The sequence below is a fragment of the Cherax quadricarinatus genome, chromosome 15, assembly GCF_038502225.1.
Source record: "Cherax quadricarinatus isolate ZL_2023a chromosome 15, ASM3850222v1, whole genome shotgun sequence".
In the NCBI taxonomy this organism is placed as follows: domain Eukaryota; kingdom Metazoa; phylum Arthropoda; class Malacostraca; order Decapoda; family Parastacidae; genus Cherax; species Cherax quadricarinatus.
Window position 1 is genome coordinate 10,960,375 of NC_091306.1, and position 16,244 is coordinate 10,976,618.

Genomic DNA, 16,244 nt, shown 5'->3' on the forward strand with positions numbered 1-16,244 from the left:
AAGGGGAATGTCCTACGAGGAGAGGTTAAGGGAAATCGGCCTGACGACACTGGAAGACAGAAGAGATAGGGGGATATGATAACGACATATAAAATACTGAGAAGAATACACAAGGTGGACAGAGACAGGATGTTCCAGAGATGGGACACAGCAACAAGAGGTCACAATTGGAAGTTGAAGACTCAGATGAACCACGGGGATGTCAGGAAGTGTTTCTTCAGTCACGGACTTGTCAGGAAGTGAAATAGTCTGGGAAGTGATGTAGTGGAGTCAGGATCTATACATAGATTTAAGGAGAGGTATGATAAAGCTCACGGAGCGGGTAGAGTGACTGAGTAGCGGCCAGTTAAGCGGCGGGGCCAGGAGCTGGAGCTGAGTCTCGACCCCTGCAACCATAACTAGGTGAGTACACACGTATATATATATATATATATATATATATATATATATATATATATATATATATATATATATATATATATATATATATATATATATATATATATGCAAAACAACCACTCTGAAAGAATAGAGAAATTCCAAGCGCTTTCGTGACTACTCACATTATCAAGGAACTATGAAAGTAAAGCATCCAAGGAAGCTATATAAGGGGTCTGGCCAGCCCCTCACTATCAGATCCCACAACGGTTAAACACCTGACGCGCGCCGACCCAACTTGGATAGGTCCTTTGCACAACTCACCCACAAACTATTCTACCCAAGAAAATTTAAAAATTATTATTTGTCCAGTGTATTATTAAATTCTTCTTAAATTTTATTAATTATAAATGGATCTAATTTATATAAACCAAAGGAAATATTCATATTATTGTCAAAACTGCTTTTTATGAAACAAGATTCAATTATATTCCTGTCGACCATGGACTTGCTTGATACTACCTTCTCAACTTTTTGAAAATCAATTGGATGGTTAAAATCTCTTACATGAATAAATAGAGCATTGGAATCTTGTCCAGTTCTAATGCTATATTTATGTTGTTTTAATCTTAGTTCGAGATTTTTACCAGTTTGACCGTAATAAACTTTATCGCAATTTTACAAGGAATCTTATAGACACATCCATCAGCATTTTGGGGGGAATTCTTTATCAAAAGTTTTTTTTACTGTATCAAGATTTTTGAATACAACTTTAATATTAAAAGTCTTAAGAAGAGAAGGCATATCAACCAAGTTTTCATGGTAAGGGAGAACCAACATATTTTTAGTTGAATAAGGCTGGTTGTCCCTTTTTGGATTGTAAAAAGTATTTCTAGCAACTTTAAAAGATTTATCAATTACATTTCTTGGGTATTTTAAATCATTACCTATTTCATAAATTTTGGATATTTCCTCATCTATGAACTCATATATATATCTGTGTGTATATATATATATATATATATATATATATATATATATATATATATATATATATATATATATATATATATATATATATATATATATATATATATATATATATATATATATATATATATATATATATATATATATATATATATATATATATATATATAGGGAAGTACCACCTCTATAGCTGGAATGGGGACCCTCATCCTCAGAGAAGACAATAAACGTACCTCAGGAAAAACTCAAGGTTCTCCCCGGAGCTGTTTGAATATTTTCTTCTCCTACCACCCCCTATATATTTTATATTCTATGTGAACATTTATTAATAAACAGAGTACATTTACAGAATATATATATATATATATATATATATATATATATATATATATATATATATATATATATATATATATCTATATATAAACACATCGGCCACTTCCCATCAAGACAGGGTGGCTCGAAAAAGAAAAACTTTCATCATTCACTCCATCACTGTCATGCCAGAGGCGTGCTTACACTACAGTTATAAAACTGCAACTTCAACACCCTTCCTTCAGAGTGCAGACACTGTACTTCCCATCTCCAGGACTCAAGTCCGGCCTGCCGGTTTACCTGAGTCCCTTCATAAATGTTACCTTGCTCACGCTCCAACAGTACGTCAAGTCCTGAAAACCATTTGTCTCCATTCCCTCCTATCAAACACGCTCACGCACGCTTGCTGGAAGTCCAAGCCCCTCGCACACAAAACCTCTTTTACCCCCCTCCCTCCAACCTTTCATAGGCCGACTCCTACTCCGCCTTCCCTCCACTACATATTTATACACTCGAAGTCATTCTATTTTGTTCGATCCTCTCTACATGTCTGAACCACCTCAAAAACCCCTCCTCAGCCCTCTGGATAATAGTTTTGGTAATCCCACACCTCCTCCTAATTTCCAAACTACGAGTTCTCTGCATTATATCCACACCAGACATTGCCCTCAGACATGACATCTCCACTGCCTCCAGCCTTCTCCTTGTTGCAACATTCACCACCCATGTTTCACACCTATATAAGAGCGTTGGTATAACTGTACTCTCATTCCCCTCTTTGCTTTCATGGACAAAGTTCTTTGTCTCTACAGACTCCTAAGTGCACCACTCACTTTTTCTCCCTCATCAATTCTATGATTCACCTCATCCCTTCATAGACCCATCTGCCGACAAGTCCACTCCTAAAAATCTGAATACATTCACCTCCTCCATACTCTCTCCCTCCAATCTGATATCCAGTCTTTCGTCACCTAATTTTGTTTGTTATCCTCATCACCCTACTCTTTCCTATATTCATTTTTAATTTTCTTCTTTAATATACCCTACCAAACTCATCCACCAACCTCTCCACTTCTTTCTTCTTTTCAGAATCTCCTAAAAAAACAGTGTCATCAGCAAAGAGCAACTGTGACAACTCCCACTTTGTGTCAGATTCTTTATCTTTTAACCCCACACCTCTTGCCAACACCCGAGCATTCAATCTCTTACAACCCCATCTATAAATATACTGAACAATCATTGTGACATCACACATCCTTGTCTAAGGCCTACTTTTACTGGGAAATAATCTCCCTCTCTCCTACATACTCTAACCTGAGCTTCACTATCCTCGCAAAAACTCTTCACTGCTTTCAGTAACCTACCTCCTATTACATACATTTGCAACATCTGCCACATTGCCCCCCTATCCACCTTGTCATACGCCTTTTCTAAATCCATAAATGCCACAAAAACCTTTTTACCCTTATCTAAATACTGTTCACCTATTTTTTTTCACTGTAAACACTTGGTCCACACACCCCCTACGTTTCCTAAAGCCTCCTTGTTCATCTGCTATCCTACTCTCCGTCTTACTCTTAATTTTTTCAATAATAACTCTGACATACACTTTACTAGATATACTCAACAGGCTTATTCCCCTATAATTTTTGCAATCTCTTTTGTCCCCTTTGCCTTTATACAAAGGAACTATGTACGCTCTCTGTCAATCCCTAAGTACCTTACCCTCTGCTATACATTTATTAAATAAAAGCACCAACCACTCCAAAACTATATCCCCACCTGCTTTTAACATTATCTTTATCCCATCAATCCCAGCTTCCTTACTTCCTTTCATTCTACCCACTGCCTCACAAACATTCCCCACACTCACAACGGGCTCTTCCTCACTCCTACAAGATATTCCTCCTTGCCCTGTACACGAAATCACAGCTTCCCTATCTTCATCAACATTTAACAATTCCCGAAAATATTCCCTCCATCTCCGCCACATAGTCCAACAGACTACTGTCATTATGCCCTACATCATATCTTGTATACTTATTTATCCTCTTTTTCTTAAAATATGTATTACTTATAACCAAACCCTTTTCTATACAAAGATAAATCAAAAGGCCCCAATTGTCATTTACACCTGGCACCCCAAACTTACCAGCACACTCTCTCCAAATGTTTCTCCTACTTTACCATTTAAGTCACCTACCATAATTATTCTCACTTGGTTCAAAAGCTTTTACACATTCGCTTAACATCTCCCAAACTCTGTCTCTCTCCTCTACACTCCTCTCTTATCCAGGTTCATACACGCTTATTGTGACCCACTGTTCCCATCCGACCCTTATTTTAATCCACACACTCATAATCCTTTATATATTTATATTCCCTTTTCTCCTTCCATAACTGATCCTTCAACGTTATTGCTACCCATTCTTAGCTCTAACTCTCTCAGATACTCCTGATTTTATCCCATTTATTTCTCCCCGCTGAAAATCACTTACCTCTTCAGCTTTGTTTCGCTTAGAGCTAGGACATACAACTTTTCATTCATAACATTAGCAATCATCTCTTTCTTATCATCCGCTCAACATTCACGCACATTCAGGCATCCCAGTTTTATAGTTTTTCTTCTCTTTTTTTAGTATTTTCTGCAGGAGAAGGGGTTACTAGCCCATTGCTCCCGGCATTTTAGTCGCCTCATACGACACGCATGGCTTACGGAGGAAAGATTCTTTTCCACTTCTCCATAGAGAATAGAGGAAATAAAGAACAAGAACTATTAAAAAACTAGATGGGTGTATGTATATATATATATATGCATGTGCATGCCTGTGTAGTGTGACCTAAGTGTAAGTAGAAGTAGCAAGATATACCTGTTATCCAGCGTGTGAATGAGACAAAAAGACACCAGCAATCCTACCATCATATAAAAGTTTCAGGTTTCTTTTTCACACTCACTAGGCAGGACGGTAGTAACTCCCTGGGTGGTTACTGTCTTCCAACCTACATAATATATATATATATATATATATATATATATATATATATATATATATATATATATATATATATATATATATATATATTAAATATATATTGAATGGAGTGAATGGAGACGAATGGTATTTGGGACCTGACGAGCTGTTGGAGTGTGTGTAGGGTAATATTTAGTGAAGGGATTCAGGGAAACCGGTTATTTTTATATAGCCGGACTTAGAGTCCTGGAAATGGGAAGTACAATGCCTGCACTCTAAAGGAGGGGTTCGGGATATTAGCAGTTTGGAGGGATATGTTGTGTATCTTTATAAGTATATGCTTCTAAACTGTTGTGTTCTGAGCACCTCTGCAAAAACAGAGATTATATATATATATATATATATATATATATATATATATATATATATATATATATATATATATATATATATATATATATATATATATATATATATATATATATATATATATATATATATATATATATATATATATATATATATATATTTATACAATATTATATGCTCAATTATGAACATTTTTAAATATCTACAACAAATTGGTAACTTTATGTTCTCTTATTTCGTATATATGTATTCGTTGAAAATTTATATTACCTTTCATTTTCTTTAACTTGAAGTAAAATACAAACAAGCACAACTCTTCCCCAGCCTTATAAAAATAGCTTTCCATTGAATGAGTCATTTTGTTAGTATTGACCGGTCTATATATAGAATCAGGCGTGTTTTCATTACTCATATACCCAGTGAGGGTTCCTTTCCTGTACCTTCTAATCTTACTAGGGTCAGTCCGAATTTAACACAGCTTCCAACTTTAAACCATTCATACTAATTCTGCTACAATAACTATGAATTTCAGTTTAGCTGTTAGTGGGTCTAGGAAAGCTGTTATTTTACTAGATATATAAATACTGATTTCCTATGGTACAGTAGCTACAGGTGCTTTATGGACTGCATTTATCAAAATACCTCTGCCCATTCAGGATTTTCTGCAATACTTAATTTTCCTTCACGAATAGCTTTAAAATCACAAATTCTTTAGACTAAGCTCTGCAGACGATTAATTAATCAGCAATTACTCCCCATGTCTTCGGAAGCATAACTATTTATAACATTAAAATTTGAAGTCAGTTTGTTACCCTAGTCAGTCACTATTATATAAAATGGTGCATGGTATAATAAGCACTCACATATATATCTACATAAATCATATTCCCATTATTAAGTTACTGTCACAATATACACAGTATAGTACTTTGTTACTAGTGACAAGCTCTAAGAACTGTCTTATACAAGGACTGCATTAAACATATAACGAAATGTGTGTATTAGGACAAGTATTACATGTAGTAAATTATTTGTAGAACATAGCGACACACTCTCAACACCCAGGAGTCTTCAGTTGCTGTGGTAGTAGTAATACACATACTCAAAATATCTAGACAAATATTTTCTAAAATTCTGCCATCACAAATGCAGATAATCAAAGTTATGTCTTTCAGCACACTGCAGGCAGTTACTCACCTTACTATTATCCTTCGAAAGAGGATAGGTTCTAGAAAATAAACACTATCGACATAAAACACCGCCTCAAATCCACAAATTAGAGGAAATATTGGTGTATGAGTGTCCTCCTTCCCAACCTTGTCTAGTAAGCTATTGATCTGCGCGACGAGGGTGCCACCAGGCGGCACCGGCCACAACCACACACCCGCCTCTTTCTAAGTCAACCTCTGTTACTTTTAAATATGTTATAATATTTTAATTTTTTTTTGTGGTTCAAGCATTAATCTTCGTAAGGCATGATTACAGCATGCGTGTAACAAGATTTAAATATTTTTGAAGAATTATAGGGATATCCTAATTTTTCGCCATAAAATATCACCGTGTATGTGTATAGCTACATGCAGTATATACTATTTCTGTTACAAATAATAGTTACATATTTGTATCACAGCAACCTTTATACATGACCGAATCTGAACAAAACTCTAAGCCAGGCACGCTTATAATTGATTTAGAAAAGATATAGGGAAGTACTGGTTTTGGTAATAGAGTTGTAGATGAGTGGAACAAACTCCAGGGTGATGTCACTGAGGGAAGAACCTTTGGTAGTTTTAAACATAGGTTGGACGGGTACATGAATGGTAGTGGGTGGTGATAACTGGACTTTAAGTTCATGTTATATATATTGTCTTGTACTCTCATAAAGAGACGATCATTATAATTTTGGGTGTCTACAGACAACCTAAGAATAATAAGCATAAAAGTTTGCTAATTTTTTCAAGCTTCTACTAATTTCACTGAGCAAATTTAACTGTTTTTAGATAACAAATACGGTATGTCGTTGGGGTTGTACTTTCAACAGTAACTAACCCCCATATATCAGTTACTTTGCAGTGAAAAAAAAAGTGTCTAGCGGTGGGCGAACTGCAGCTCGCGAGCCGCATACGGCTCCCGAAGCTACTTTGTGCTGCTTCCGATTATTATTATAATCAAGGGGGAAGCGCTAAACCCGGAGGATTATACAGCGCCTGGGGGGGGATGTGGAAGGCATTCAGGCTTAATTCGGGGAACTGGAGCACAGATCCAATTCCCTAAATCAAGAGCCCCTCACCAACATCAAGGAATCTTCCTTGAGGGGTGTGCGGCTTCCGAGACGACACTGGGTTTTCCTATTTTATATTAATAATCTACAGTATAATAGTATAGTATATACTAACCAAAACATGTTTTAAACAAGTACGGATGATGCAACTGGACTCTGCGCCAACACTCTTCACGCAGTACACGCAAATTACGCACTTGTGGTGGTAGCGGAACATAACTAGTGCAGTGTAGTATAGAAAAGTACTCTTCTAATTAATAAATACTTAAAATTGATTTTAGTTAAAGTTAACTATAGTTTTAAAATAATATTTTTTGTGTGTGGCTCTTGAATATTCAAAAATGTATGAAAAGTATTATATGTGGCTCTTATCGAAGAACTTGCCCGCCCCTACGTTAGAAATTTCATTGCGTCAGCGTGTCGTTATTTGTAGTTTTATCGAGTCATGATTTGATAAAGCTCTCCACAGAGCGACCCCTCAAGGGAGGTTCCTTGATGTTGGTGAGGGGTTCTTGATCTAGGGAATTGGGTCTGTGCTCCGGTTCCCTTAATCGAATCTGAATACCTTCCATCCCCCCCATATGGGCTGTATAATCCTACGAGTTTAGCGCTCCCCATGATTATAATAATAATAATAATCCACAGAGCGAGACGTTACTCCACTAAAAGTTTGTTCTTCAAAGTGTGTATTTTCTTCACCATTGTCGGCATTACGCCACTGATATAATACTTTGCAGTGGCCATGATATACAGTGGAACCTCTGGTCACGAATGCTTCCGAACACGAACAAATCGGTTCACGACCAAAAAATTCGCTAAATTTTTGCATCTGGTCATGAACACATAATCGGGTGCCGAACAAACACAGCCGCGCCAATTTTCACATTCGGCACCTTTTTTTTTTTTTGTTTTTTGCACGCGCCAATTTTCCCCACTTCGTGTTGTTTGTGTACACCTAACAAAGACCCTCGCCTTGTAGTCGGTCTCTGTCAGACGTGCGTTCATTCACTATGAACTCGAGGATAAGGGATAAGGTACCATCCTCTTATCCCCTCCTTGTTACTTATATTAGAGAAAATGTAGTGTAGTACAGTGCTAACTGTGATATACACTCGTAATGCACCATAAAACTAAGCAAGTAAGTTTATTCAGGTATACACAAATACAGTTACATGGATTATCATACATAACATATGTGTAGAGAACCTAGGATAACCCAAAAAAGTCAGTGACTTATTTTCTAGATTTTTTTTTTCGGTGCAAGCTCGTTTTTGTCGATTATCTCTGAAGTAAGTTATTCATATATTACATATGAATATGGATTAGCAATGTTTTATCAGCAAGTAGTACACAAACAGCTTCTCGTAGTGCCAGTACCCAGCCTGGGCTTGCCATATATGATTTTTGGTAAAAAAAAAATTTCTCAGTTGTTTGTTGGATATCTTAATGAAACTTGGGCAATGTATGATGGAAAGATGCTTCTTAACGTACACTAAAAATGAAAGAAATCGGAAGATAAATAACGGAGTTCACTTCTTAGCCATTTAGACGTCTCTTAAAACTCTTAAAAAAAAACTATTTACAGCGAACGGTTCGTAGGTTTTCTCAGTGTTATTCAAGGTTTTTACATTTAGTTTACTATTACACTGTGCATTCTATGGTATAATTACTATTTTTGTGCTTAAAAATCTTAAAAAAAAATATTTACACACAGTTCGTAGGGGTCTGTAACGGATTAATCGTATTTACATACAATACAATGGGGAAATTAGGTTCGGGTCACGACCAAATCGGGTAGCGACCAGAGTTTTGGAACGAATTATGGTCGTGACCAGAGGTTCCACTGTACTCCACATTTGTTTCACCAGCTGTTCATACGAGATTTCAACTTTGCTTCCCACCCTCCTAACCGACCACTAAGTCTCATACAGCTTTTTTTGTGGCTTCCAAAATCTCATTAGATAACTAGAAATTCACAATAACTTTGTTTTTGGCGTCCACAGCACTACCAATCAAAATAAGAGGTAGGTATAATGTTTGTCAGGAAACAGGACAATTGTTTCCTGACGCGGGTCTTAGTCATATGATGAACCACAGATTGAGCTTTTGGTCATCTGACTAAGAACTTCCGCTGACTTACCGGTCCACCTCTTTAAAAATTCATGGTTATGATTATAACCATAAGTATATAAATAAGAGAGAAGTATAGCTTAACAAAACTTTTAACACCTTATAAATTATTTTTTTATGTTGTTTTTAGCCTGCATTAACAAAATTGTCTTCGCTATCAAATGGAAAATGAGTTATTCTTTATGATAATATTATAATTACGTTTCAAATACTGCATAGTCAAGGAAATCACGTGACCTACAAAGGTGCAGGGCCATTAAATATGTGGACATTTGAAGTCTATAGATGTGTGGAATCAGCGGGCGTTTGAAACCTTTAGATGTGTCTTATCTACGAATGTTTGAAGCTTAATGATCTGCGGTATCTACGGACGTTTGAGGCCTGTAGATGAGTAATCAACAAATGTTTAAAACCAATTAATTGATGTGCGCGATCTACGGATGTTGAAGCCTGTAAATGTATGGGATCTAAGAACGCTTTTAGCCTATCGATGTGTAGGATTTGTTTACATTTAAAACTTACTGATATGTGGGATCCACTAATGTTTGTGGCCTGTAGATGTGAGATCTACAAATATTTGAAACCTATAGATATGTGGGATCTAAGGACGTTTGAAGCCTAAAGATGTATGGGATCCATCGACACTTGAAGCTTATAGATTTGTAGGATCTACGGGTCTTTGAACCTATAGATGTATAAGACCAAAGGATATTTGAGATATTTAAATGAGTAGGATTTATGGGCACTGGAAGCCTATAGATAGGTGTATATGTGTTATTTAGGCAACGTATGAGAAAACATATACACATAGTGGACCTACGACAAACATTTACCATATCTAAACCTGAAATGTTTAAACTATTCTGTGACTTGCCTTTGGTTCCGATTCCTGAACTGGGACATGCACCTTCAAGATGGGGAATGCTCCTCGAATTTATTAATATCTCGGTGAATCGCTGGTCTGGCAATACGAGGGAGAGCTTCAGAAAAAAAATATGTAAATAATTAAAGCTGCAGGCATCGGTAAGGGATATTCCTCCGTCTCCAGGTTCCTGGCAACCAAAAGAAAAAAAAAGTCCAATGGTGCTTGCCTGAATCAACAACCTGCGACGCAAGGTGTCCAGAAGAGACATTATTCCTGTACTTGGGACACCATAAGTATACATGTGAAAGAACAAAACAAATATTCCTGTGCACAGGACAGCAAGAGTATACCTGTGCACGGAACACCACAAGTATAACTGCACGGGATAACGCAAATATATTTATGAAGCGGAAACCTTGAGTATACCCTAATGTAGGATACTATAACTAGATGGGGCACCACAAGTATACCTGAAGATGTAACACCATGAGCATATACTAGGCCGGAGTAACACGAGTATACCTTGGCTCTTGTAAATACAAACACTCCCCCACACACATATCTATATATCTTATATATTGTATACTATGAAATTCACTTTTATCCTGCCTTAGCGCATCTCAAAGTACGTATCTATAAAATAAAAGATGACCAGGGGGCAAGAGGTGTAAGGAGATTTGTCGATTCATCTGGGATCGAACCCTGGTTCTCCTAGGTCTGAAGCGATAAGGCCACCACGGAGCCGTTCACAACACTTCGTCGAAATTGAGTTTTGTGTTTAAGATACTTTGTGTTCACTAATGATAAATTTGCATAGCTGCTCTGTATTCTGGATTAGAATACCAATATTCTGGATTACCATTACCAATACACAGACGAAAATGCTTTGTACTCTATAAATATCATGCTGACAGAGTTAAATTGCATTTTGAGATCAGAGTTAATGGTATTCACAATTGCAAACTGGCTTTTTGTTTTATTCCGAGGCATTGTTGTTGTTGTTGTTGTTATTATTATTATTATTATTATTATTATTATTATTATTATTATTATTATTATTATTATTATTATTATATAAAAGAAGCGCTAAACCCACTAGGGTCATACAGCGTATTCGGAGGCAGCAGTATAACGTATCCAAAGAATTGACAATGGATTCTGTGACAGCACTCATGGGAGAATAGTGAAAGATGTCCCTAAACACATGTCGGGAAATATAATTCGGGTGAGTAATGATTCTTGGGAGAGATTGAATATGGTTTAACAGAGCAGAGAGAGAGAGAGAGAGAGAGAGAGAGAGAGAGAGAGAGAGAGAGAGAGAGAGAGAGAGAGAGAGAGAGAGAGAGAGAGAGAGAGAGAGAGAGAGAGAAAGAGAGAGAGAGATAGAGAGAGAGAGAGAGAGATATGTACAAGGCCAATATTGTCAAAATACCACACTTGGATCCACTTCGAGGACAGCGTGAAACAAGCTTTTATGCCACAAGACGGGCAGAAAGCAGCAACTTCACTCTGGCTGTACCCTTCTCCAGAACATCACTCCATCAGAGATCATATATACCCAGGATGACTCGAGTATGGAACACATTCGTACAACATAATGATGTCAACGAGATAAAGTCAGTTGATCACATGAAAATGCTGGCCCACAGATGGCTCCAACTTCATCCTGTTCCCTACTTGTATGTCTCATAACAATAAAAATACTTTCAAATGAGCTGATGTAGGTAACAGCTCTTAGCTTGTCAATGAAGTTAGGAATCCTTAACCTGTAAATAGCTTGTCAATAAAGCTAGGGATCCTTAACCTTGTCAAACCCTGTGTAAAAAAAAAAAAAAAAAAAAAAGAGAGAGAGAATTAGAATGATCATAATCTAGCTATGTTAAAATATGATTTTCTTAACTATGCTAATACATGGTTCATGCTCATATAGACATGAAACAATTATAACAAACAAAAGTCATTGCGAAGAAAACAAAGTTGATATAGACTGGGGAGCCTAGCACCAGGCAGGGCTGTCCGCGTACAAAACCCCTGGAAAACTCACAGGTAAGCTCTTTACAAAGAGAAACCAGGACGAAAACCACATATATATATATAAAACAGCTTTTTGACTCGTCCATTCTCACTTATCCTCAGGGAAAATATTTGTGTTAGAAATATGTTGTTTTAAATACTAGTAAGTTTAATTCTTATAAGTGGGAATGGGTGAGTAAGATGAGTTCTTGCCTTGTATGGATCAGTAGACATACTCAGTGCTTTATGAAGCACATGAACATCAAAAACTAGGACAGATTAATTAATAAATATATACTAGTGCTTGGTCATATGTCTTTACCACATTTGTCTGGATCAATTACCAAGATTTATATTACTGCAAAGTGTAGAAACTGCCTAGAACGGGTCAGATATCCTACTGCAGTTATAAGAACATAAGAAAGAAGGAACAATGCAGCAGGCCTACTGGCCCATGCGAGGCAAGTCCAAGTCTCCTACTGGCTTAAGCCAATGACCCAACCTAGTCAGGTCAGGTCACATTCACTTAAGGAAGGAGCACGGCATCTGACGTAGTAGCACAAGCTAGTCAGGTCTAACTCACACCCACCCACACCTCATGCATTTATGTAACCTATTTTTAAAATTACATAACGTTTTAGCTTCTATGACGGTACTTGGGAGTTCGTTCCACTCATCCACAAACCTATTACGAAACCAGTGCTTTCCTATATCCTTTTTAAAACTGATTTTTTCAACTTAAAAAAATTGCTGCGAGTCCTGTCTTGGTACGCTATTTACATCCCCTTTATTTATTCCCGTTTTCCATTTATACACCTCAGTCATATCTTCCCCTAATTCTACGCCATTCTCAAGAGTGCAGATTCAGGGCCCTCAGTCTATCCTTATAGGGAAGATTTCTGATACATCGGATCAACTTTGTCATCCTCCTTTGTACGTTTACCAGAGTATTAATATTATTTGTATTATTATTATTATTATTATTATTGTTATTATTATTATTATTATTATTATTATTATTATTATTATTATTATTATTATTATTATTATTATTATTATTATTATTATTGTTATTATTATTATTATTATTATTATTATTATTATTATTATTATTATTATTATTATCATCATCATCATCATCATCATCATCATCATCATCATATTCATAGGGAGTCACTAAACCCTTCTGTTCTGACAACCTTTATTCGATTTTCTTATAAATTTACATGTTATTTTATGTCAGGCAGAAAGGGAAGACGGTATACTACAGCTCTGATTGTCACTTGAACTGAGATGTATGCACACTTCTGGCAAGAGAGCTGTGGCGTGAATGGTGGTAAATGTTATTCCCATTTTTCGGGTCACACTACCTTGAGAGACGGTCGGTGAGGTAATGCGTGCGCGCGCACGCACGTACACAAACACACACACTATTGACAAGTATCTTTGACAACCAGTACCTAACACAACAGCTTAAGTAATAAATAATGACATTATCATCTCAGGAAATTAAGTTATTTAATATTTAACCTTCCTGGGTTATTTAATACTTAGTGCGCAATAAGTATATGTTAAATCTAGTCATTATAATTTAAAAAATAAAAAAATAGGAAAAGCATCAGTATCGGCATATATATATATATATATATATATATATATATATATATATATATATATATATATATATATATATATATATATATATATATATATATATATATATATATATATATATATATATATATATATATATATATATATATATATATATATATATATATATATATATATATATATATATATATATATATATATATAGGTACAGCAAAGTGTAATAAATACTTGTCAATGAGGAGAGATTCCTACTTGAACCCTCAATCACAGTGTGAGATATGTCCTGGGCTTATCCTGTAGTAACTTTAGCTCCAGAGAAAAGAAAAAAATAATTTATTGCACTTGGGAAAACACATTGGTTCGTCTTGTCGAAGTAGACATTCAGGTTTATATTAAAAAACAATCACGCAGCTTGATTTTCAGGTTACTAGTTTCGTAATAAATATTATTGGGGAAAGGAGTATTTAGCTTGTATAGTGTGGAAAATTTTGATAATTTTCCTATGATTTAAATGTAATAACTGATAGGGATAATAGTTTATATAATAATGCAGGTGTGTAATGTTAATGTGACTTAAAAGGAGGTAAGTCATAGGGAACAACATATTCCTTATAATTTCCTTATATAATGTAATAAGTTAATTAAGTAAAGTGGAATTATTGTAATACTGAAGAAATTAATATCCTGATAAGGAAAATGTATTACACACCCAGAAATATCATTAAATTTCAATAAATATATGTGTACAAAATAGAAGTGAGAAAGCAAAACAGAAGTTAGAAGGGAGACCGATCAGCTGGCTCCTGAATGTTTCTCTAATTTTATAGTGTCCGTTAGAAATGTTTGCTGTCAATTCAACGCTACGATATAAGTGAATAGGATAGACATCTGTAAATGTAGTGTTTGGACGACAGAAAATGCGTTGCAGGAGCTGTGAATTAGACGCCATATTGTCCTATACCGCATGCACTCTTCAGTAATTTAGGTTCGCCAGTGTTTATGATCTTACTGTGGGAGGTATTAGGATATACCACCAGTGTAATAAAATGATAAGTAATAATTTATGTCCTTATTGTTAAATGTGATAAATAATTGTAACCTTGTAGATAAAATACTTCAATAAGTCCATTTAAATTCTTTATAATACAGTTCGCTAAATAGCCAGTTTTACTGACATAATTTTTCATAATATACAGAAATTATTTGTTCCTAATCCAGGATCCCAGAGATAGTTGGGGAGGTTCAGACGGTGGGCATGACAGGAGGGACATTGCGACCCCCAGCGTTCCTAAAGTCCCACTAAGTCTCCAGAATACATCAACTTTAGTGAGTTACAGTTTGTGTTAAGATGTATTTGATGTTTTCCCCCAATGTGGGTGGAAGGTTAATTATAGGTTGTGTTCTCGTGAAAATCTCTCACATATACTATATGTTATTAATATTATTTAAATATACTTGTGTACTGTTAACTTTCTTCAATTAATTAGGGTTAATATACAATGAAGCTCATATTGTTTTTATATTTGTTAAAAAATTACAATAAATAAAAGCCAAGAGGTAATGCCGTACTGTTTTTATTATACATATATATATATATATATATATATATATATATATATATATATATATATATATATATATATATATATATATATATATATATATATATATATATGATGAATGGTTTGAAAAACCGACAAATTGAAGATTGAGACACTTATGCAGCATATGGGAATCTTTATTCAGGAAACGTTTCGCCACACAGTGGCTTCATCAGTCCAATACAAAGAGGAAGGCGTAAGAAGAGGAGTAGAATGAGGTAATCAGTCCCTGAACCTGGAGTCGATGTGTTCAGTCCATCAATCTTGTAGAATGTACAGCATAGGGCCGTAGACGTGGCTTATATACTGTAGTGAGATGAGGTGAAGCAGGCGGAGGCGGGGTCATAGTGGTACCATCCACTAGTCGAAGTAGGTCTTCGTCCAAAGGTTGAACAAGTGTTGAAGAATTCTTTGTAACAAGATCCCATGTCAGACACTGCAGCATCATGGGATCTTGTTACAAAGAATTCTTCAACACTTGTTCAACCTTTGGACGAAGACCTACTTCGACTAGTGGATGGTACCACTATGACCCCGCCTCCGCCTGCTTCACCTCACCTCACTACAGTATATAAGCCACGTCTACGGCCCTATGCTGTACATTCTACAAGATTGATGGACTGAACACATCGACTCCAGGTTGAGGGACTGATTACCTCATTCTACTCCTCTTCTTACGCCTTCCTCTTTGTATTGGACTGATGAAGCCAGTGAGG

General features: G+C 35.7%; 1 protein-coding gene across 2 annotated transcripts in view; it reads right to left on the reverse strand.

The window, feature by feature from the left end:
- The window catches only part of LOC128692096 (putative uncharacterized protein DDB_G0268364), a 29,892-nt gene extending 23,510 nt beyond the window's left edge, over positions 1-6,382 (reverse strand). For both annotated transcript variants that reach the window (XM_070085144.1, XM_053781087.2), the window contains exon 1: positions 6,222-6,382. The gene's annotated coding sequence lies outside the window, so the exon portion shown is untranslated. The remainder of the gene's footprint in view (positions 1-6,221) is intronic.
- Between the last annotated feature and the right edge of the window lie 9,862 nt (positions 6,383-16,244).